Source organism: Odocoileus virginianus, chromosome 7 (genome assembly GCF_023699985.2).
Source record: "Odocoileus virginianus isolate 20LAN1187 ecotype Illinois chromosome 7, Ovbor_1.2, whole genome shotgun sequence".
Taxonomy (NCBI): Eukaryota; Metazoa; Chordata; class Mammalia; order Artiodactyla; family Cervidae; genus Odocoileus; species Odocoileus virginianus.
The window spans coordinates 28,091,212-28,116,353 of record NC_069680.1 but is presented as its reverse complement, the minus strand read 5'-3'; the positions used below and the strand labels follow the sequence as shown (position 1 = coordinate 28,116,353).

General features: G+C 46.6%; 1 protein-coding gene across 7 annotated transcripts in view; it reads left to right on the top strand.

The window, feature by feature from the left end:
* The first annotated feature begins 13,227 nt into the window (after window positions 1–13,227).
* C7H10orf90 (chromosome 7 C10orf90 homolog) overlaps window positions 13,228–25,142 on the top strand; it is a 384,378-nt gene continuing 372,463 nt past the window's right edge. For all 7 annotated transcript variants that reach the window (XR_011488667.1, XR_011488668.1, XM_070470407.1 and 4 more), the window contains exon 1: window positions 13,228–14,049. The gene's annotated coding sequence lies outside the window, so the exon portion shown is untranslated. The remainder of the gene's footprint in view (window positions 14,050–25,142) is intronic.

Sequence of the window (25,142 nt, the reverse complement as noted above, 5' to 3'; positions counted from 1 at the left end):
TAGCCCCCGGTACCCACTGATATGTTTTTTTAATCCCTATAATTTTGCTTTTACAAAATTTAAATTAGTAAAAATTAAATAAAGTTAAAAATATAACTTGTTAGTTGCACTAGCCACATTTCATGTGTTCCATAGCCATGGTGGCTAATGGCTACCATTTTGGATGGTACAGATACAAAATAGTTCCATCATTCTAGAAGTTCTATTGTATGGCACTGGTTAAAGTACATGTATTCAGTGATTCTTAAATGTTTGGGGGCCGTATCCCCTCTGAATCCTCTTTCCTGAAAAAGGCACGTTAATACAGACATATAAAAAAATCTGGTGCACATTTTCAGAGCATCTGTTGATCCTTCCAATCCCTTCCCTAGGGGTTAAAATTCCCAAATTTCATGTAAACTTGAAAGTCTGAAAGCATTTTCCTTAAGCCTAGTGTTCTGCTTTGTATCTTCAAGTTAAACAGCAGACCAAGACACTGTCTTGTAATCTTGCTGTTTCTCTTTAGTATGCCACGCTGACAGGCAATTATTCATGGAGATTACTCCACGCACAGCATCTGCCTGCTGGGCTGCCTGCTCTGAGTCGCAGGAATGAGCTTTTGGAAATCATCATTATTAGTAAATATGAATCGGGGGTGTTCGAAGCGACTTAATGGAAGTTCAGCTTCTCTCCCGTTAAATCTTCTTTGTTAAAATGTAATGGTAAAGTCATTTCGGAATAAGCTTAGATAGTTTTTTTTTTTTTAAAGATAGCTTATTCCTTAAAATAGTGTTCTTGGCAATTTTTGCCTGGATCAATTTCACTCTAAAAGCTGCTTTTTTCCATTGTGCAATTTAGGTGCGATACTTGTATTGGCTTACTGATGCTGTCCTGTCCACAGTTTCTGTTTCACGTTGGATCCTGCTCAGCTCCATGGGAAACAGGGGAAAACTTCCTCTCTGGCTGCATGTCCTTTGGTTATAAAATGCCCCATGAAAAGTGGGAAAGGGCCTGGCTTACCTGTTGTGAGGAGATGCTCATGTGTTGGTCCAGGATCACCGTGCAATGTGATTTTATCAAAGGGAAACAATTCAGTGACTTGCCTACACCCCCACCCCCACCCCCCACATACTTCCTTAGTGCAGAATAAACTACAACACTTGAAGAAGTTATCTGGTCCACATTTTAATGTCATCTCTGATAACAAGTCTTGTTCTTTGTTACCCCAGGCATCTTCTGCAATCACCAGACCCCACACCATCTAAGTAACAATGGCTCAACTACCCATTCTGGGCTGTGTGGAAATCAGAAAGTCTGTCAGTTTCTGCAAATGGCTGAGCTTCTCACAAGGGGTCATATCAGGATTCTTGATTCCCTCCTTGGAAGATTCTCCATCTGTGCTCTGCCTCTTGTGACGATTCCTTGTGTCTGCATGCTGGTGAGCCCACCTGTAACCCCAGGGTTCATCACCTTGTTCCAACTGCCTTGAGTATAGCCTCTTTCCACGTGGAGGAACTTTTCCTGATATTTACAGTCACAGGGAGCAGTCCCTTTGCCCACAATTCGGCAAGCATTTGAAAACCCTACCTTCTATACTGCTGTTCTTTTTTTTTTAAGTGATTTAAGATTTTTGTTAATTTCTTTCTTATTATTTATTTGACTGCTCGGGGTCTTAGCTGTGGCATGTGGGATCTAGTTCCCTGGCCACAGACTGAACCCAGGCCCCCTGCACGGGGAGCGTGGAGTCTTGGTCACCGGACCGCCGGGGAAGCCCTTGTCCTGCTGCTCTTAAGGGCGCATTGGGTGCCTCTGCAGAGTAAGCTGGTGTCTTGGCTCCACCCTCCTGCCTTCCTCTGTCCCCTTTCTCTCTTATCTTCCCTGAGGTGTGAATAAATTTTACTATTAGATTTTACTAATGCAGAAGAGCTTGTGCCCTGTCTTCTGGCTCTTGCAGTCCCATAACTTTGGGACTTCATTCCACCCCATAATCACTAGGACTGGGGTTGCTAATGACAGAAACGGAACTCAGGTGAGCTTAAGGGGAAAAAAGTACTCTGTTGATTCATAAAACCCAAGGGAAAATAGCAGGGTGAGGATTGACTTCTGGGCTGATTTGAAGGCCTGGAGTGTTTTCTCTCTGTCCTTTTAGGCTCTCGCAGGGATTTTTTTTTTTTTTTTTTAAACAAAAAACAAACAGCTTTCTCCAGATAGTGGAGACTTGGCATTAGGCAGTCAGGAACTTCCATTTAGCCTACTTGCCTCCAGCAAGGAAATCAAGGCCTTTCCCTGGGGCCTGTGGGTAAAGCACTCCAGACAAAGTTCTGATGGACCCACCTTGGGTTACACACCCAGCCCGGGACCATTCGCGGTGGACAGAAGACAGCCAACTGCCACCTTGGTTGGGTGCCCTTCCCTGCAACTAGGGAAGTAGATTCCACATCCAGACACAGGGGCACAGCTGGTGCACATAGCAAGCTGCTCATCAACATGTTTACCTCCACAAGCGCAGCTCCAGACGGGAAACTGGGGTTAGAGAGCGCAGCACCTTGCAGATCTCATGACTCGCCCACAAGAGAGGTGAGGCAAGAACCGGGTGACTCCCCTTTTCTGCCTCTAGGAAGGGTCTACGTAAACGCGATAGTGAGAGTATTTTGGAAGCCTAGAAATTGCATACGCTTCTCTGCACCCAGAGCTCAGTCGTGTCCGACTCTTTGTGGCCCCATGGACTGTAGCCCACCAGGCTCTCCTGTCTGTGGCATTTCCCAGGCATGAAAACTGGAGTGGGTTGCCATTTCCTCCTCTAGGAGCTCTTCCCAACCCAGGGATGAACCCCTGTCTCTTGTGTCTCCTCCATTAGCAGGTGGATTCTTTGTCACTAGCGCCACCTAGGAACGCCATGCTTCTCTAAAAGGCGCTTTTAGTACAACAAATAAGGCAGGAAGGCTTTTCAAAGTCATCATTTCACTCATCTTATTATGTCCTCCACTCAGGTTGCTCCGGAAAAGGCCTGGATGGACAGAATTTGTCATCCTCTGAATCATTTCCAAAAAGGTGATGCTGTGGCCCTCTCAACACTCAGTATTTAATAACTCTAAGCATCTGGAAAGTCTTCCTTATTTTCCAACCTAAACTCTTCCTGATGCAATTGAAAATCATTTCCCCTCTGTGCTCAGGAAAGGGAAACCAGATGGCCAGTATCCTATGTGAAATAACTTTCAATCAACTTGCTGGAATTAGTGACCCATCAAGCCGTCTTTTTTTCCTCTGGGTTAAGCAGTCTTAATTCCATCAATTTTTTTCCTTTCAGGTCTTGTTTTCCATGTCCTAAATTATCTGACTTTCTCTTCTCTAAAAGAGACTTCCAGTTCTTGTAATTACTCAGTGTGTGTTGACGTGTGGGATGGTGTTAAATACTCATTAGGCAGGAAAGTATCAGCAAAGGGATTTCCAGCATGAAATGAACCCAGCTCCAGGGCGGAGGATCCTTGAGGATGCTCTAAGTATGGCAAAGGTTGGTGGCCCTGCAATCTACCTGTGCCCAACTGGACATTTTCAAAAGTCATAGCAGGTGCTTTCTGATATCTGTTTTACTCATGAGGTATTTTTTGTCCACTCTAAATTATTTGTTGGCATGGAATTGTTTTTGCTGGACCTAAAATGAGAGCATGTTTCATGGAGTAGTTCTAGGTCAATGACCCGGGCAGATCTTTTTGTTCTGCTTTTTTTTTTTTTGCTATGTACCTGGTGCTTAATTAATGAATTAATTCTTGGCCGCCCTGGGTCTTCCTTGCCACACACAGGGTTTTATCCTGTTGTGGGGAGCAGGTCTGCTCTCTAGTCATGGGGCGTGAGCTTCTCATTACCGTGGCTTCTGCTGCTGCAGGGCGCAGGCTGCAGCATGCACAGGGCTCAGGGTTTTCAGCCCAGGGTGTCGTCAGTTGTGGCTCTTGGGCCCTAGAATGTGCAGGCTTCAGGAGCTGTGGTATGTGGGCTTAGTCGCTCCATGGAATGTGGATTCTTTTCGGACCAGGGATCAAACCCATGTCCCTTGCCCTGGAGGCAGATTCCTATCCACCGTGCCACTGGAGAAGCCATTTAACCTTCTGCTGGGTAGCATTAGGAGCCCACCGCACAGGACAGAAGAGGATGTGGCTGAACCTTTTCTCAGATGCAAATCCTCAAATGGCCAAAGCAACCATCCCAATTGCTAGTCAGAAGGACGCACGAGTTCCGATCCACAAACCCTGGGGTCCAAGAAAGATGCACCCAGGAGCAGGAATGTGGGAGGAAGAGCGTCCAGCTTGCTGGTGACATCATGGGTCCCAGGTGAGAGCAGACACAGGAATTCAGTTCTTTCCGTGATGCAGGCATCTGCATCTCAGGCACCCCGTGAGATGGTTCTAAGGGGGGAATTCACAACTGTAAAGTGAATGAAAGTCACTCATTCATGTCCAACTCTTTGCAACCTCATGGACTATAGAGTCCATGGACTTCCTCAGGCCAGAGTACTGGAGTTCCCTTCTCCAGGGGGTCTTCTGAAACCAGGGATCAAACCCAGGTCTCCTGCATTGCAGGCGGATTCTTTACCAGCTTAGCCACTCACAATTTTAAAAGCTGAATGAATAATAAGTGACTGTATGAATGAGTGAATGAATAAATGAATTGTAGGTAATTACAATTGCTAGGGAAGTTTTTTTCCTTTTAATATCTGGAAGTATGTACCATTTTATTCCATTTACTCATTTCACCCCTAACCTCTTGGGCTTCCCTTGTGGCTCAGCTGGTAAAGAATCCACCTGCAATGCAGGAGACCTGGGTTCGATCCCTGGGTTGGGGAGATCCCCTGGAGAAGGGAAGGGCTATCCACTCCAGTACTCTGGCCTGGAGAATTCCATGGATTGTATAGTCCATGCGGTCCCAAAGAGCTGAACACGTTTACTTTCTGGCAACTACCATTCTGTTCTCTATATCTGTAAGCTTTTTTTTTTTTTTTTTTTAAGATTCCATATATAAATGAGACATGCTACTTTTAATTTTTTGAGGGACCTTCACACTGTTTTCCATAATGGCTGCCCCAATCTGAATTCGCATCAACAGTACATGAGGCTTTGGCTTTTCCTTTTTGGTAGTGTTCTTTAGCGGATTACAGGTGGATTCTGCTTCTCCCTCAAGGTGAAGGCTCAAAAAGAATGCCTTACGCTGAGCAGGTTGTGTGCCATGAACTCCAGTGGATGTCTTTCACATCGTTCTCTACGGCAAAGGGGTATCCTGTAGTTGTTCGATGCACAGCCTGCCCAGCTGCACGTGGTTGCCTCATTAGTCTCAAACCCCACAGACCCTCTCGTCAAATTACCGTATCCATCTGTGAATGGGCTCAGCACCATCCACTACAGGAACAGTGAGTGGATCCATGCAGGGAAGCATCTGAGTGTAATAGACAAAATACAAAATTTTATGCAGTTCTGTTAAATTTCTGTTGATATTGGTAGACATCTACCGCCTCATAAACTTTGTTTTCAATTATGTATGCTCATAAGCTGTTCCATTTTTGATATATTTAGGAAAAGTTCAGTCACATATCCAGAATTGTAATGATTTCCCATAAAACATCTGATTCCAAAATTTTGTATCCATATAGCACAAATAACATAATGGCAAGCCAATCATGCTACATATTACCTTCCTTTATTCTGTAGTTAAGGTTATTACAGCTTTCCAAACAGTTTCTTTTCAATATTATAAAGATCCTGGGGGTACAGGCTATTTAAAAAAATAGACATGACTTGAAGGCCCTGTATTTACCTATCTTTCTAATACACATTGTATTACTTCACAGCCTAGTTTGTTCAATAGTATTTGTATGGAAGTGGAACCTTTAAAATTGCTCTCTTGCCCAGGGGTCCAGTACAACTGGGAAAGGTATAGTGGGCAGAACAAAATTCCCAGGTGCTGGATCTGGGTACATCATGATATAGAAGTTTAGCTGGAAGAGAACCAGGTATCTTGGCAGATTCCAGTTTAATCACCTAAAGAAGGAGGGTTTCTATTTTTCTAAAGGAGGGGCTGAAGATGGGTGGTCAAGGGAAGTTTGACATGACCAGGGAGTAACCTTTCTGTTCTTTTTTTTTTTTTTAATTTATTTATTTGCTTTACTTGTGGGACTCAGGATCTTCCATCTTTATTGTGGCACGAGGGATCTTTAATCGTGGCATGCAAACTCTGAGTTGTGGCATGTGGTTCTTAACCAGGATCAAACCCAAAAACCATGCATTGGAAGCTCAGAGTCTTGGCCACTGGACCACCAGGGAAATCCAAATCCTTCTGTTCTAAAGATCTTCACAAAAACTAGCATTGAAGAAAGTCTCTATCCTTTAGAAATGTGGTAAGGAGCATGAGGAGGGCTTCAGGGAACAGTGGGGACACCTGGAACGTGGATGCGGGAGGTGGGCCCACGTGGTGCTAAGTGACAGTGGGTAGGACTCTTCTCATTCAGTCTTTGATGCCCAGAGGTTTCCAAGGGGCACAGCCAGCTCTGAACCCTGTGGGCTGCAGCAGAAGCAGGGGCCTTTCGACTAGGAAAGCTGGCATTCCCTCAAGCGCTCATTTGTTCTCTCACTTGTTTACTTATCCATACACCCATCTCGTTTCTTTACCACCACCAACTTGCCCTGAATCTTTTTTGAAATAATACAGGAAATGAATCAGGAAGTGAGGCAGGCAGCAACGGTGGTACCAATGGCTGCCCCACGTGCTGGTCAGGGAGGTACCTAAGGCACAAACCTGCCTGCAAGATGCTGCCAGACCAGCAGGAAGGTGAGATTCGTGAGGGCAGAGAAGCGACAGTGGACGGCAGGATGATGTCTTCATTAATAGAAAATGGACAGAATGAGGAAGGGTGGCAAACGGGGCAGTTAGACCTCCCCACTGGAGGGTGGGTAGTTTTGTCTAGCCCTAATTATTTCCTGCAGGACCTTCCAAGACCAAATCTTTAATCACATCACTCCTTTGCTTCTAAACTATCAATTGCTCCCTTGTATGTGCAGAATGAATGATAAGTGCCTTGGCGTTGCATTCAAGGGTGTGCCAAAGGGACCCACTTCTATCTTTCTTGAAGGATCTCACAGTCTCTCCCTTCTACCTTTTATGCCCCAACCTGACCTTACTTCTATTTTCTGAATATGTGTTTTGCCCTTTCTCTCATCTTCCCCGAAACTGGCATGGGAATGCTTCCTCCCCCCACCCCTTAGTGCCAGGAGAGGGGTGATAACATGGTGAATCTGCCTGGAAGCCAATGGAGAGCCAGAAAACTGGAGAAGAGAGAGAACCTAGACTTTCAGAGGACGAAGCACTCGTGGCACTATATGGGGCATGAGAGGAGGTGCTATTGGTATCTTGTGTGCAGGATGGCTGAGGGTTAAGCAGACCTAAAAGGGGACCCAGGCTGTGAGCACCATTCATTCACCTGGCCACTTTTTTTCTTTTCTCCTTTATTTTTTTAAAATTTGTTTATTGGAGTATAATTGCTTTACGGTGTTGCGTTGTGCGTGCGTGTTAAGTCGATTCAGTCATGTCCAACTCTTTGCGACCCCATGGAGAGGAGCCCCCCAGGCTCCTCTGTCCATGGGATCCTCCAGGCAAGAACACTGCAGTGAGCTGCCATGCCCTCCTCCAGGGGATCTTCCTCACCCAGGGACCAAACCCGTGTCCCTTATGTCTCCTGCATTGGCAGGCATGTTCTTTACCACTACACCACCTGGGAAGCCCGTATAATGAAGTGAACCGGCAATCTGTATACCTCTATCCCTTCCTTCTTGGACCTCCCTCCCCTCCCCGCCTCACTTGTCTGGGTCATCACAAAGGCGATATGTATACCTCTATCTCCTCCCCCTTGGACCTCCCTCCCCTCCCCACCCCGCTTGTCTGGGTCATCACAAAGGCGATATATATACCTCTATCTCCTCTCTCTTGGACCTCCCTCCCCTCCCCACCCCACTTGTCTGGGTCATCACAAAGGCGATATATATACCTCTATCTCCTCTCTCTTGGACCTCCCTCCCCTCCCCACCTCGCTTGTCTGGGTCATCACAAAGGCGATATATATACCTCTATCTCCTCTCTCTTGGACTTCCCTCCCCTCCCCACCCCACTTGTCTGGGTCATCACAAAGGCGATATGTATACCTCTATCTCCTCCCCCTTGGACCTCCCTCCCCTCCCCGCCTCACTTGTCTGGGTCATCACAAAGGCGATATGTATACCTCTATCTCCTCCCCCTTGGACCTCCCTCCCCTCCCCGCCTCACTTGTCTGGGTCATCACAAAGGCGATATGTATACCTCTATCTCCTCCACCTTGGAACTCCCTCCCCTCCCCGCCCCACTTGTCTGGGTCATCACAGAGGCGATATGTATACCTCTATCTCCTCCCCCTTGGACCTCCCTCCCCTCCCCACCCCGCTTGTCTGTGTCATCACAAAGCCCTGAGCTAACCTCCCTGTGCTATGCAGCAGGGTCCTACTAGCTATCCGTTTTGCACACAGTGGTGTATGTGTGTGAAACCTACTCTCCCAGTTCACCCCACCCACACCTTCTCCAACCCGTGTCCATCCACATGTCCTTTCTCTGTGCCTGCCCCCTTTCTAGCAAGTTCCATCGCTGGATTTCAGAACTACTGACAAATCAAAAGAAATGTGCCCTGAGAGTTCTGGGGGAGATGAATTGCAAGTGCTTGTATAACTAAATGGTACTGTGATAAAAATTTTTTATCCTATCTTTGTGAACTCAAATGACTAATGTTTCAATAAGCAATTTAAAAAGGGATTTTGGTCCCCATGACAGCAATGTTTTAGACATTGTTAAATAAAACCTTCAAGATTTTTCTTTAGAAATGAAACATTATAGAAAGTTGAATATATGAATATAAAATAATAATATATGAATATAGGCTGGTTTACCCTGAGCATACAATCCAGAGCTATGTCCACATAGGGGCACATTAGCAGCAATGGCCACAACCATTGGGTCTCTCTGGCTATCACAGTACTTCCAAGGGCTCTTGGAAAATCCTCCCTACACACACTGGTTACCAGAACCCCTGGAGTGAATATTCTCACTGTGTACGCGGTGAAGTTTCCTTGCAGGAACTCAGAACGGCCCCTCCCCTCTGACCCCAGTAGCTTTGCTCTGGGGCAGCATTTAGGAGTTCCCACCTGACTCCCTTCCTCTCTCCTCTGGACCAGGAGTATCCATAAACCCTCCTCATCCCCTCGCCTTGACTGTTTCATTCCAGGAGCCCCAACCAGAGCTGAATACCGGTGTCAGTCATGGGTTAAGCTCAAGCTGCATTTTAATGAGATGAAAACTAACACGTAACTATTTCTTGTACAGTGCTTAGTCGCTTAGTTGTGTCTGGTTCTTTGCGACCCCATGGACTGTAGCTCACCAAACTCCTCTGTCCATGGGGATTCTACAGGCAAGAATACTGGAGTGGGTTGCCATGCCTTCCTCCAGGGGATCATTCCAAACAGGAATTGAACCCTGGTCTCCCGCACTGCAGGCAGATTCTTTACCAGCTGAGCCACAAGGGAAGCCCAAGTATACTGGAGTGAGTAGCCTATTCCTTCTTCAGCGGATCCTCCTGACCCAGGGATCGAACTGGGGTCTCCTGCATTCTTTACCAGCTGAGCTCCCAGGAAAGCCCAATATTACTTCTCCTACTAGGTACTGAAGCAGTGCCCCCTGAAGTGGAAGCGCAGAGTCCTAACCACTGGACCATCAGGGAAGTCTGATGGTAAATAAATTAGTTATTGATTGTATTATAGAACACCTTGGAAATGTAACAGGAGAGGCAGTGCAGTGGAAAGGCATGAATAACTAACGGGAAAAGCAGGGCAGGGCTTCTGACCCTAGTCCTCCACTGATCCTCTTATCTGCAAACTAACTCAGCCCTCGATCGCTAGAGAGGGGCGGCCGTAGGTGGTGGTGGCCTGCACTTCTCTCAGCCCACACCCCACAGCCCTCCGGGTATGGAAAAGCTTCCAGAACAGGAGGTGTCATGAGAACTCCCTCTTCAGGAAAACCCAAAATAGCAATCACAGCCGGCTGTGGGCAGAGAGGTGACTATAGACCACCTCCTCTCAAAAAAAATCGTTATGATTTCTTTATATAGTAATAGTGGCTATAGAAAACCTAGCAAGCACCAAGAAGCAGAAAGGAGAATCTAGCGTCACAAACTCATCATCCAAAGACAGTTAACAGTCTTGCTGTTTGCTTCGGCTCTTGTATTAGAATTCTTTGATTTTTTTAAAAAAATGCAGCACAACAATAGTCTTTATATAACTTTATATGGCATAGACTAGTTTCCTGTTAATGTTAGATCATAAGGATTTCTAACATTATTATAAATCCTGGATAAACATCATTTTAAATAGCAAGTGAGTGCACTGCAATTCTATTATTTCCGGCATTTAAGCTCCAGATCATTTGTTTTCAGCAATAATAAGCAAATGAATGAGCAGAACTTCCAGATGAGGGGTTTAGAAATGAACACAAACCCCACAGCAGGAGGGTTCCTTTCCTTCTCAACCTCCAGGGGGAGCAGTCACTGGAGCCACAAGGGTTTCCATGCAGCTGATTAACACTTGCCTTTGGGGATCAAATGTCAGTCCACATGCCCCGTGATGGGGGAGGGCTTACAAGCACTTGTTAACTTGTCATTTATTCACTCAGTCATTCGGTCGTTCAGTAAGTACCGTGCACATCCACGCAACAAGTATCATACAGCTCTGAGGGTACACTGGCCAAGCACAATGATGGAGGCTGGTCACCCAGGGCCATGTGGGCTTTCAAGCCGGTAATGGGGAAGGGGTGGCTGGAGCTTCCTGGGGGGCCCTGCTGCCCTTCCAGCAATAGGTAGTGTGTGCAGGGGGACAGGTGGTCAGGACACCCCCTCCCATCCTGCCCAAGTGGCTGATGCATGAGGCTGTCACGGCACGTGTAATTAAAGAGATGTATGCTAATTCCTAACTTGGTTAAGGGATATTAACTTAGACAAATGAACCTCTCCTTTCCCAATAATTGGGTACCCAAACAAACACACGCTTTTCTCCCCAATTAAATGAATGGAAACTTTTAACTCTGGAGCTTGATTTCAGTATGCCCTATTTGTTCCTGGTTTGCACTCCAGTGCTTCCTTTAACTTCATGAAAGCAAACGACACTATAAAGAAGCATAATAAAATCATAACAGTAAAAATATCCTTTTGATTTTTCGGAGGACATAAAATGCTCATTTGCAACGGGGGAAAAAAGACACCATGTTCAGCTCACATGTCATGACGTTTCCAAGAGAATATGGTTTAAAGGGCTCTGGGGATGGTGTCATCCAGGTGGCACATTTCAAAATTGTATTTAACATAAAGCAATAATGTCTCTTCCTTTGGTATTTGACGGATGGATCATACCAAGCAACATTGTGTTTTATTAAATTACAAAGTTAGTGGAAGCAGAAAGTATACTTGATGCATGTATGCACTCTGGTGTAGGCAGTGATTTCCTAACCATGGCATGTGTATTACACATATTGATAGTGAGAATGATGCTTTTAGAGCCATGAAGGCTCTATTATCTTCATGTCTGTGGCCGCGGCCTGTGCATGCATGTAGCTTAGCTGGCCTTGGTGTGACAGGCTGTGAACAGGCTGAGGACTCAGGAAACCAGGCTCTTTTGGTATCTCCTGTAGCCACTGGTTGGAACTTAAGAGGAATTTCCAACAGTAGGGTCACTGGGCCTAGCATAGCCACCACTTTGATGTCTAGGACCTGGCATGATGTGGATGGGATTGTAGCATGCCATGTAGTACAGACCCATGGGCCTACTCGGGTGAACATCAAGTCAGAAGATTAAAAAAATAGGTGTGCTTACATAGAGATGGACATGGGGAGAGGGGAGGAGAGGGTGAGATGTATGGAAAGAGTAACACGGAAACGTACATTACCATAGGTAAAATAGATAGCCAATAGGAGTTCACTGTAGGGTTCAGGAAACTCAAGCAGGGGCTCTGTATCAACCTAGGGGGGTGGGGTGGGGAGGGAGATGGGAGGGAGGGGATACACGTATACCTACGGCTGATTCATGTTGAGGTTTGACAGAAAACTGCAAAATTCTATAAACTAATTATCCTTCAAGAAAAAAATAAAGTAATTAAAAAAATAGGTGTGCTTATCATTAGCACAGGTGACATGGTCATGGCAAGAGTCTCTGTGTGTAGGCGGGACTCCTGCTCAAAGTCAGAATGGTAATAGCGGCCTCCCCGGCCTGAACCCCAAGTGTGATGGACCTTTCCCTCCCCGCTCCCTGGTGCCAACCCTCTCCCGCCTGAGGCCAAGCCTAGTCCACCAGACCGGCCAGCACCCACCGCCCACCCATCGCACAAGTGGGCAGCAGGCAGCTATGCTCCAGGAACATTAGGTACCCAAACAAACACATGCTTTTCTCCCTCCCAAAACCAGAGAGTTTGCAGCTCCCTGGCCGTCTCATCGGTCATAAACCGACTGGTGAAGCCAGAGGCAGGGTCACCCATCACCTCAGACATGGATCCCAGTGATGGGCCAGTCAGAATGGCTGATGCTGAAGCTGAAACTCCAATACTTTGGCCACCTGATGTGAAGAACTGACTCATTGGAAAAGACCCTGATGCTGGGAAAGTTTGAAGGTGGGAGAGGAAGGGGATGACAGAGGATGAGATGGCTGGATGGCATCACCAACTTGATGGACATGAGTTTTAGTAAACTCCGGGAGTTGGTGATGGACAGGGAAGCCTGGAGTGCTGCAGTCCATGGGGTCGCAGAGTCGGACATGACTGAATGACTGAACTGAACTGAACTGAAGCGAATGGGCAGGTCAACTGCCTCCGCACTGCCATCGTAGTCTCTGCCGCCTGCGCGCCTCGCTCCACAGACAGCTGGAGAATAAGGACGCTAGAGTGGCCAGTACTTCTTCAGACCCTGTGCTGCAGGGGGTCTCACCTTTCTACTCAGGGTGTAGTAGGCAGGTGTGAGCTCTAAAGCCCCGGTCAGCTATTGCTTGGCGCTGCCGTGGGCCCCTCCCCCAAGCAAGGGACCGTTAGTGAGCAACTGTCAACCAGCGACCGTTAGTGGTCCCGCTCAGCCATTGGCTGATGCCACAGTAGGCCCCGCCCCTCCCCCTCCTGTATATAAAAGGAGTCCCAGCGACTGAGGGAAGATGATTTTTTCAGAGAAGCTGGTCGGTCATCTTCTTGGTCTGCTTGCTTTCCGATGAGAGTCATTATTCCTTGTTCCAACAAGGTGTCTCCTGATGACATTGGCTTGGCAAGCACCGAGCAGAGGAGCCTAGGCTCAATAACGGAATGAATCTGGCAAAAGAGCGGTCATGGGCCCAGCCCTACCTGTAAGCAGACTCTGAGGAGAGAACAAGCCCAGTGATCCTTAGGCCTTCAGGCAAAATTCCACCCATAGTGACTGGATTCAGACGCCAAGGGCCCCTTGCCCCCCATATAGTGGGTGTGCCCCTGAGGTCGTTGTGATAAAGACAAGAGTCCCGCCTGGGCTCTAATAGGCCGTGACACTGGCCAGGGGGACCTGATGGAAAGAGTGCAGGTCATTGGTCAGGACGAAGCAGAGGCCCACCTGGAGGAGAGCTGGATGAAGACAGAGAGTTTGCAGAGGCAGAAGCCCCGAGAGACCCAGCGGTGGGTGCCCGAACCCTTGATGGACTCCAGCTCTCTTGACCCCGAGACCCCACCCCATGTTGGGGTCACTACAGCCCAGGTGACACGGGTGGATCTGAAGATGAGTCCCTGAGGGAGGGACTGATGGCATGAGATCATGCGGTAGACACAGAGCCCGGCTCCAGGAGGTGGTTGACGACTGTGGTTGGGAGTCAGGGCTTCCTTCCTAGATGACTGAGGTGTGTGGGAAAACACACAGATCCCCATGGCAACAATGACAGCAGCAAAACCCAACCCAACGGATGCCAGAGCGTCTTAGACGGAGGCCTTTCATATCACACAGTCTTCCATGATGAAGCTCTCAAGGTAAGGGACTGCTATCATTATTCCCATTTCACAGATTAGGAAACTGAGAGGCTAGAAGACAGAAACACAGCAGATGATGGTGGGACGCTGGGCTTCAGCCTCATAGTCAGACTCCAGCTCCATCCTCCCCTGGGTCCTCAGCATCTCCTGGGCAAACAGCATGTGTGGAACCCGCTCTGTCCTGTGTAGCCCAGGACTTTCTCCACTCTTAGGTACCCTTTGGGGAACCAGGCACAGGGTCTTCTTCTCCAGACTGAGTTGGGCTGTGACAGTAACAACATCAGACAGAACTGGGTAGATTCTGGGGTGTTCTTTCTGTGAGATTTTGGACACAGTACCACATTGTCTGCTCCTTGCTTTCTTTGTGGGTAAATGAGAGTCATTCCCCCTTCCCCAGTGCTGTGAGGGTGTATGTGTCTGCAGCAGACCCCTTGAAGGTCAGGCTTTGTTTTCCTCTGTCTAAACAGTCATAGGCTGGGTGAACTTGGCCTTTCAGATGGGCCCCATCCTCCTCTTTTATGTGTAAGCTGTTTATGTGATCCTGAGGGGTTTTTAGTTCTCATGGTTAGTCAAGTGGCTTCAGGGGTCCTGCCCTTGCTGGTCACCACCCTGCCAACAGCATCCTGCTCCAGAGGTGGTCCTCAGCGCCCCCGCCCCTAAGCAGAAGCATCTCTCCCTGTACCACTTGCTCCAGGCAGATCGCCCTCAGTCTGGCCGGGATGAGGGAGTTGGTGTCACAACAACGCAGTGCTGAGATGAGACATTTTTGTCCTTCAGAGCCCACTGGGCACAGTGCCCTGGACACACCCCATTAGCCTCCCTCCCCCGAGTCGCCCACAGTCTGCTCTGCATTCTGCTCCCTTCCTTCAGTGTGAGTTAGCAATTTCTTTGTTTTGCTGACTCTTTTTCTAAGTCAGAGGTCACAGATGGGTGGCCTATGGGCCAGATGCATTCAGCTCACAGGTGTGCTTTATTTGGACCATAGGCTTTGGGAGTTTTTGAGCTAGAGGGCAATATTTGCCATTGGGTGCACTGCCAGTTTTGAGTTTCTTTGGAAAACTTGGACAGTCCAGCAAAAACAGCACCCCTTCCTGTGTCAATCAATCTGTTGTCCATCTGGCCAGAGTCCTGCCACTCCTGACACCCGACAGCACGCGGCTGGGGAGTCCTTCTGTGGGCTGAACTGAGGCCTTTGGTCTCGCTGTGCACCACCCAAGAGGCCGATCAGGTTATCCTGAGGTGAGACAGTTGGTGATGGTAGTTGTTAGTGTTTATCTGTTTATCAACCCATCAACCCATCATGTATCTATCCATCTATCATTTATCTAGCTGCTGATCCATCATCTGGGTTTTTTGACTATATTACACATACACATATATTATATATATATTATATATTATATATTATATATACATATACACACCTATATATATGTGTGTATATATTACACATACACACATATATATATGTGTGTATATATTACACATACACATAGCTCAGTGCCTGGCACACAGTAGGTATTCAGTAAATATTCGCCAAGCCAATGAACAAGCATATGATAGAGGATGAGGGCAAGGGCTCAAACAGGCTGAATTACTGGCTTTTCCTGGGGCTCACAAGCAGAAGAGCCGGACCCCCAGGTCCAGCCTTTGTAGGGACCCCTTGGCTCCTTTCCTGTGGGTGAGATTGATGGGGGCTTGTTCTGGCCGCCTGAGCGCCCCTCTGCTCTTACCTCAGCCCTGCCTGCCCTTGTGCTGTCTCTGCCCATGTTAAATGTCAAATGCTTCATTGCATCCTCCTGGTGACCCCGCGTAGACACCTCAGTGTCCACAGAGCCGCTTCAGATCGGGGCTCCATGGAGAGACCTTCTTCCATACTCCCATAGGTGTTTAGCGAACAAGGTCTGGTCCTGACTGAAGCATGTTGGTCTTTCCTGTCTCCACTGACTTTTTCTAGAGCACGACATTAGCAGCAGCCATCACTTACTGCTCACTCACCGAAGGCCACAGTCTGTGTGACATCTCCTGTCACTGGGACAGTAGCCCTCGGTTCGCTAGGGCCACACAGCTAGGCAGATACGTAACCAGGACTTGACCTTAACCTTGCACTTGATTTTTAGATGAGGTCAGACTGTGGTCCAGATCCAGTCACTACCTATTTCCTGTTTTTTGTATGATTCTTGAGATAAGAAATTTTGCATTTTTGAATTGTTAAAGTAAACGCAAAAGAGGAATCACGTTTTGTAATACATAAAAATTATATGAAATCCAGGTGTCAGTGTTCATAAATAAAGTTTTGTTGGAACATGGCCTGCAGCTTAGGTATTGTCTTTGGCTGATTGGAAACAGCACCGACTGAGGAGAGTGGCTGCACAGCTGAGTGTGTGACTCACAGAGTCTGAGGTATTAGCCATCTGGCCCTTTGCAGGAAACGTTTGCCCGTTCCTGCTCTAGGCTGGGACCCGGCAGACAGTTTCGGGGCGCTGAGGCTCAGAACCCAGGCATTTCTGGAGAGGAGCTGCGGGTTCGGACAGCTGGGGTGAGAGCCCTGTGAAGAGCGCCAGCCCTGGGGGTGGAGGGGGTGTGGAGGCGGGGCGTGTTGCAGCACCCGCAGGGGCTGTCTCCATGCGTCCTCACCCAATAGCCCTCGGTCTGCCCACAAGCATCTACTGGCCCAGACCATGCCGTGGCGAGGCTGTGGGGTCAGGCCGGCGCCACTTTGCTCTCAGACACAGGGTCAGGGCGACCCTCAAGCATGGGCAGCGGTCATTATGCTGTTATGATGGGCATGGCTGGCTCAGGGCTGATTTATGTGCTTTGCACTTGTACCAGCTGGTTGTCCAGGAGGGTAGATGCAAAACCTTACTTTACTCAGTATGTTTTGGGGGCAAGAGGGTGTGGGAAAGAGGAATTCAGTCAAGGGTTAGAAGTGAACCACACCCTCTTTTCCATTCCCAAACGAGCTCCTTCATCCCCACCCCACCCCCGACACACATTCATGCTGGAATCATGTAGACGCAGAATTAGCTGAATCCTGGGGCGAAAGGGCCTTAAATAGCAGGTGCTACAGTGCTTTTCAAACTTAATATGTGCACCAACCACCTGGAGAATCTCGTTAAGCTGTGGATTCTGAATCAATAGGTCCTGGGTGGGTCTGAGTCTGTTTCTAACAGATGCCAGGTGTTGCCCTGGGTCCAGGCAAGGACCACTTGCCTCTGACAGAGCATAGGATCTCGCGCTGTGGATTTGTGCGTGTGGTTTGCAGACCGGCTGCAGAAGCCAGAGACCTCTTAGAACTGCAGCTACCAGCCTGGCCATCTCTGGTGACTGGGAAGCTTACTCAGGTACGAGACGTGCTGCGCTAGTCTCTTATTCCAGGTCCCCCTCTCCTGACCTGAACCTCCTGTCTGTTCAACAGCCAGCTGGGCTTCCTGCCATGACTCGAGAGAATCATTAACCATCCCCTGATACCCAAATCCCGAGGCCTCTCACCTGGAGCAGGTGATGCAGTGTTGCTCTCAGGAGAAACAGCTCAATTACAAGCCAGTGCCGGCCATCTTTGGCATCTGCCTGGGTAATTTTCCATCCAGGGGCTTGTTTTTGAAACTACTGCTTGTTTTCTCTGTTCACAGAGTCTTAATATGCAGGCCCTGTTGCTCCCTTGGGAGGGAGTCACGTGGGGGCAGGCTGGGGTGCTCTCAGCTGCTCTGGGACACAAGCCAGGCTCTTTGAAATGCACCCACCAGGGGCTCCCAAAGGCTTTTCCTAAGCTGGGACCTTATATTTTAAATCCCACCATCATAAACCTACTTTCCAATATTGTGCTAATCTGCTCAAGCAGTTTTGTGTGATGCAGCAGAGAGAAACATAACTTTATCCTTAATAAAAGCACAAATTACATGTTTCAGAGAGTATAAAATTATTGCAGAGATAGAGTGTTAGTTTCCTAGGAACCTAGCTAAAGCATCTTTCTAGAGAGTGAGAAAGTTAACCTGAAACCTATCAGAGAGTTGATGTTTGCACTGCTGCTAATTCCAATTATGAAAATATTAAATTTTTATTTCCATGATAGATTTTAATTTGCACAATTGCTCTTGTGTTAGCAGGTGGAGCTCTGGGATTCTGGAACCCTTATTTTGACTTTTGGCTCTTAAATAAATGAAGCTTTAAAAAATGTCGGGAGTAATGCTGAAATAGAATGTAGTTAGATTTCACAGTGACTATAATTGTGATTACAATTAGATGACTGTAACGATACAAAAGACACATTATCTTTATAATTTATGATCCTCCTGGACCAAACTCAACATCTTAAAAATGCAACATTTCAGTACCATCTGGGAGATTTGCCCAACAAAATTATGTATAAACAAAGTTCTTTATTGACTTGCTGAGATCCAAGTGGAATCAATTATACATTACTGTTGTCTTTGTCGGTGCTGCAAAGTGTACGGCAGTTAAAGACCCACATTCCATAAATCATCTGAGTGTAATTTCCCCAGGGGCTAAGTTTGGTGTGGAAACAAAGCATTGTTGGTATTTTCTGCTTAGATTTTTTTGATCCCATTCAGAGAGGGAGTCTATTCATTTTCCTTGAGATCCCCAGTGAAACTTGCCAGGTTCACTGAATTTGGCATCAAATCTTGCTCTGGAGGCTTCAGCTCCCTGGAGTGTGTTGTGGTGTGTGGTGAAGGGGAGGTGGATCCAGTGATGCAGGAAGAGCTCTGGCCCTTTAGCTCCATCATTTTCACTTGTGCACCCTCAATGTCAAGATTCAGTGTTTTGCAGCACAAGTGAAAGATTGTACTGAGCTATGTGTCTCTGAAAGAAAAAAATCACTTGATTTCAGAAAAGTGGCTACCCTCCCCATCCCAGGGATGCAGAATTTGTATTCTGCTGTTCTGTGCATGGTTATCTCAGAGCTCGCGAGGGAAGGTACTCCAAAACAGTCCACCAACAATTAAAATAGGCTGACAGCCCTTATCTCAAAGAAAGTGATGGAGGAGTCTGATGTTGACATGTTCACGTTGACCAATCAGAGAGGAACATCACGGTGAGTGGGCACAAGAGGAACTGGCCAGGGCTTTCCTGTCTCACACTTTCACTGAAGCCCTGCCTGAGGTTGGCTGGCCCCCAGGTGAGGAGCTGGTGGACGGAGGATGGCTCTTCGACCTGGGACTGAGGATGGCAAGAAGGACTCAGGGAAGCAGAGCCTGGGAGGTTGATGAGAACAGACTTGTGAAGAGTCCACTTGTATCCTGAGGGTGCTGGGGACCAACCATGGGTTTCTTCCAAGTGGGGGCAGTGAAGAGGCAGTCCTGCAATCCAGGGCGCTCTGGCTGCTCGCAGAGCACGGGGGAGGGCGCGTTTAGGAAGCTTGGTGTAGGAGGATGACTTGCATCTGTAGGGGCAGGACAGAAGATTCCAGACTGCGGCTGCATGACTTGCAGGAAACAGCTGCAGACCTGCTTTTTGCAAGGATGTAGGGTCAGTCCTGGAATCTCCATTTTCCCAGGACAGTCCATCTTCACCTTTCCTTCTTGAATGTCTTCACCTCTCCCTGTCAAGGGATTTTTGATCTTGCAGACAGGGCCATACTGCCCTTTGATAAGAGATGTACTTTCATATCTTCAAGGTGACCTCCCCAGCCTTCAGTGCTCTCCTGGTTCCCTCCCAGGGAGAACACCAGGTCCCTGCTCCCTAAATCCTGGCAGGGGGAAGAGGAAAGCCTTTGCTTCTCCAGGGTGATGGCTGAGACCCTATTTTTTTGACTGTGAATATCCAGAATTTTCCCTTGACTCATAGAAAGCACTCAGTAAATGCCTGCTATTATTTTTGTTATATGCTTTTATAACATCCTTAGGCCTGTATAGATGTCCAGTGAATATTTGCTGAATATCGAGCATTAGATAAATGAGGGTTGTGCTAATTGATAAAAAAAAAAAGAACTGTGGCTTAATAATTAACTTTAGAACAAGGAAGTATTTTAGTTTGGCATTTTTCTCCTGGTGAACTGCTGTGCTCTAGTAAAAATTTTCATCTCTCTCTAGCTTGTCAAATGAGACAGTTTTGAAAAATCAAAGATCCCCGAGACTCTTTGACCTCTGAGTAGGTGAAGTTGTTGTCTGAGAGGTTCTTTCTCTTCCCCTCTCTCTTCCTCCCTATTCTTCCCTCTCCCTTTTCGCCATGTGGAAGATCTATAGATAATGGTGCCGTTTTATCATTCTGAAACATTCTCAAGCCCCAAAAGGAATTGCAAGGAGCAGGAAATCTGGCTGCCTGGGAACCCCTTCCCTGTGTGACAATCTAGCAGTGTCCTCAACTACCATCAGGAGTCACTGGGAGAAATACTCTGAGGAACAAGGTCTGTTCCTTTCAAAACAACCCAAAGCACACCATTCGTTAGGAAACTGCTGGTCTCCTGTGTGTGTCAAGATGGCAGATTTCCCTGAGCAGAGTCTTAGAGTTTCTTTTCCAAAGAACTGTAAAGCTTCCTCTTAGTGAACATCAGAAACCGCGTAAACTGTGGTTATCCTTTGAGACTGGTTACCCAGGAAGCTCAGAGCTATGTTTGGTGCCACTGATTGTTAGTAACGTTGCGTCTCTGACATGTTAGCAGCTTTGTACTCAGTTTCTAATTGGATTCTTACAACAATGCTGTGAGTGCCGTGACCAAACCATCCCCATTTAAAAAATGGGAAATAAAGGTTGAGATGAGTTTATGGACCCATCCCATGCCTGGCGAGTGATAATGTTAACTGAGGACCCTGGAGTCGTGTTCTTTATTTCCTTGCTTCTATTTGCTGGTTCCAGAGATACCCAGGCAGGGTGATATATCTTTAGTAACTGAGAACAGAATATGAACAGTTAAATTCTGTCTATTCTGATCCATAATAAGAACGATGCCTGGAAGTGTTGTTTACAATATACACTGAAAGCTTTAAACTCAATAAATATTTATGTAAACACAGCTCTTACTAAAGATTTAGAAGTTCTTTGCAAAGACTGTTTCTAAATGTTAATAACTCTGAATAATTCCTATTGTATTAAAGATGTGTGTTATGAGATCTGGACTGAATACATGAGGGTGATGTGACTGGTTTTCCATGTTGTGGAAGAGATGTGCATTCGTCCAATTTGATGGCTAGTCAGAGGCCCTACTATGTACTGGGCTGAGCAGGAAAGGCATGATGAATAATCTACTATCAGTCTGTGTGCCTTATATAATTTAACCAGGCAGCAAGAGAAATACCATCTTACCTCCAGGCCAGGCACAGGTAGGAGGACTGTCAGTGGCAGGGGGTTGGGGGGGTGGGGGTGGAAGGAAGCGGGACTCATGGGCTCATCCAATTCTACCCTCACGGGAGCCCTTCTGAATGGGGGAGGATGCATCTGTTTTACAGATGGGATTCTGAGGAGGTTACTCAGCATCATAGAGAGAGCAAGAAACAGAACAGGCTTCCACCTCCGGTGGGAAAGCCCAGGCACTTTCCAGGACCCCATGAGCCTCCACATACCCTTCTGATTTCCTTAAGAGAGGTGCCAGGAGTACCAGGTGTGGAAAAACAGCTTCAGGTACAGTCAGGGAGAACCAAGGTGGAGGGGTGGGGCAGGAGTGCAGAAATCTCTCTCTGGAGGGGATCAGCGACCTCTGAGGATTACGTAGAGGGAAGGCTGGCTTTCAACAGATGTGGCGGGGGAGGGGCATTGATTGTCTTCCCATGTATTGAGCTATAAGTGACATATATCCCCGTTGAAGCATAATGATTTGATTTATGTACATCTTGAAATTATCATCACAGCAAGTTGAGTGAATGTCCATGGCCTTACTGGGGGGCATTTTTGCAGAGAGAACAACAGGAGCAAAATGAAAGCATCAGGAAAACGTGGATGCTGCTTGGGGGGTGGGTGGGTGATGAGTAACAACAGAAAGTGAGACTGAGCAGCAGGTGTATGCTCTGAGGTGGGGATGAGGACACCCACGTTGGGATCGGACCAACGTGAGTCCAGATCCTGGCCCCGACATCCGTGATTGCTGTGACTGGGTGATAAGAACCTTTCCAGAGAAGCACTCAGCACAGCATCCACCCAGCACAGAGTCAGTGAGGTACCACACGCTTGTCAAGAAATGGGAAGTGTATCAGGGTTTGGGGATAGGAAAAGACATGGTCTGTGCCATTGGCTTCCTAGGTTTCAGGGTCTGTTGATTCTGACCCTTAAGAGGGCTAAACTTTTAAAAAATTTATTAATCCATTTTTTTTTCCTTACAAAGTTTCATTCTTGTTTACCGTTAATGAGAGCTGGCCATAGCAACTCGGTGAAAAAATGGAAAACAGTGTTTAATTCTTTATGACTGTTGCGTATCTCCAAACTGGCACATTTCTCAAACTTTCAAAAAAAGTGGGCAGAATTTGTTTTTCTGAAAAATTGCTTTGTATATTAATTTATCTAGAAAGGACTCACCTATTAGAATCGTGATGGTCCAGGACTTTATTCAAACACCTGTGTTTCTTCTTAGCTTCTTTTTGGGTGTCAGAATTCTTTTTAAAAAAATTATTTTATTGAAGTGTAATTGATTTACAATGCTGTGTTAATCTCTGCCATACGGCAAAGCGTCTCAGTTATTGTTGTTCTTCAGTTGCTAAGTCGTGTCCAACTCTCTGTGACCCCCATGGACTGCAGCATGCCAGGCTTCCCTGTACTTCATTATCTCCTGGAGCTTGCTCAAACTCATGTCCATTGAGTTGGTGATGCCACACAACCATCTCATCCTCTCCTGCCCCATTCTCCTTCTGCCTTCAATCTTTCCCAGCATCAGGGTCTTTTGCAGTGAGTCGGCTCTTTGAATCAGATGGCCAAAGTATTGGAGCTTCAGCTTCAACATCAATCCTTCCAATGAATATTCAGGATTGATTCCCTTTAGAATTGACTGGTTTGATCTCCTTGCAGTCCAAGGGACTCTCAAGAGTCTTCTCCAGTACCACAATTTGAAAGCATCAGTTCTTTGGGGCTCAATCATAAGTCCAACTCTCACATCCGTACATGACTACTGGAAAAACCATAGCTTTTACCATGTAGACCTTTATCAGCAAAGTCATGCCTTTGCTTTTTAATATGCTATCTAGGTTTGTCATAGCTTTCCTTCCAAGGAGCAAGCATCTTTTAATTTCGTGGCTGCAGTCACCATCTGCAGTGATTTTGGAGCCCAAGAAAATAAAATCTTTCACTTATTCCCCTTCTATTTGCCAAGAAGTGATGCATATATGGGGCTTCCAAGGTGGCTCAGTGGTAAAGAATCTGCTTGCAATGCAGGAGATGCAGAAATGATCCCTGGGTCAGGAAGATCCCCTGGAGGAGGCCACTCCAGTATTCTTGCCTGGAGAATCCCACGGAGACAGGAGCCTGGTGGGCTACAGTCCATAGGGTCACAAAGAGTTGGACACGACTGAAGTGGCTGAGCACACATGCACACACAATGCATGCGTATATTTGTTCTCTTCCACTGTAGGTTACTGCAAGACACCGAATGAGGTTCCCTACGCCATACAATAGGATGTTGTTGTTTATCCATTCTCTATACAATAGCTTACGTCTGTTAACCCCAAACGCCCACTCTGTCCCTCCCCCATCCCCTTCCCCTTGGCAGCAATGAGTCTGTTCTCTATGCCTGTTTCTGGTTTGTAGATAAATTCATTTGTGTCATACTTCAGATTCCACATATAAGTGATATCATGTGATATTTGCCTTTCTCTGTCTGACTGACTTCACTTAGTATGATCATGTCTAGGTCTGTCCATGTTGCTGCAAATGGCATTATTTCATTCTTTTTTATGACGGAGTAGTATTCCATTACACACACACACACACACACACACACACACACACACACACATATATATATACTGGATATATATATACATACACACACACACATATATATATCCACTCATGTTGATGGGCATGTAGGTTGCTCTGTGTCTTGGCTATTGTGAAAAGGGTGGCTATGAACATGGGGTGTATGTATCTTCGTGAATTTTAATCTGGCTATGTTGGGTGTCACAGTTCTGTCCCTGTCTCTGGGAATGCCTCATACTCCCTCCCTGAATCTCTGTATCTGGTTCCACTTACACTGATAACTTACACTGTAACTACAACTGTTTCCTTCAAGTGTTCATTTATTTAACTTCATAAAACTAAGGGAAAAGGAAAGAAAGGACCATAATTCATTATTTAAAAAAAAATTTTTTTTTTCATTTTGCCATCTTTGTGCACTGGTATGTTTATTTAGAGGTTTATTTGTAAGTCCCTGCTGGTATAGAATCTGGTTCAGAACCACAGTCACGATGATCTATTGTATTTCCTGAGCACTCAGTTTAGGGCAGAGGGCTTTACGTACTACAGAAAGTATAACAGAGTTCTGAGCACTGGCTGTGGATTCAAAGCCCTGACCCTTCTTGCACAAACTTTAATGATTCCTTTGATCCAACTGTGGGCTAAATGCTCCCATACATTATTTATCAAACACCTCTATCATGTATGTGACATTATAACTCCCTTTTTATGGAAGAAATAGAAATTTAGAGCTAATAAGTAGCTTGCCCAGGGTCACAGAGCTAAGTTCATAGTTAGCTTTTGTCTTATAGTGTTTTGAATCAATCTCCTATGAACAGAGCATAGACGTTTGAATTAATGAATGACCCATTTGTCTCAGAACAAATAGACAACATTTAAAAGTCATTAGAGATGCTGAATTTCAGAAAGCTTCAAAATGCCTTTCTCCAGTTTGTACTTACCGCCGCAAAAGGTCTTTAGAATAGAGTGTTACAATTCATGGAAAGATCCCCAGTTGATTACTAGTTAATGGGAAGGGTGTGTATGTGTAAGGAAAAAACAGTCTTGGCAAATTTCCAGTAGAGGAGGAAAGCGCATCTGTTATGTGACACGCTTGTCATGACCGGGGTTCATACGTGTCGCCGGTTAACCATGTCCCTTACACCTTAACTGCACATAAAGGCATCTGGCCCTGCCCTTGCCAAGGATTCAGGCTGTCTTAAGGATGTGGCACTGAGGGGCCAAAGGGGGATGCTGTCTTG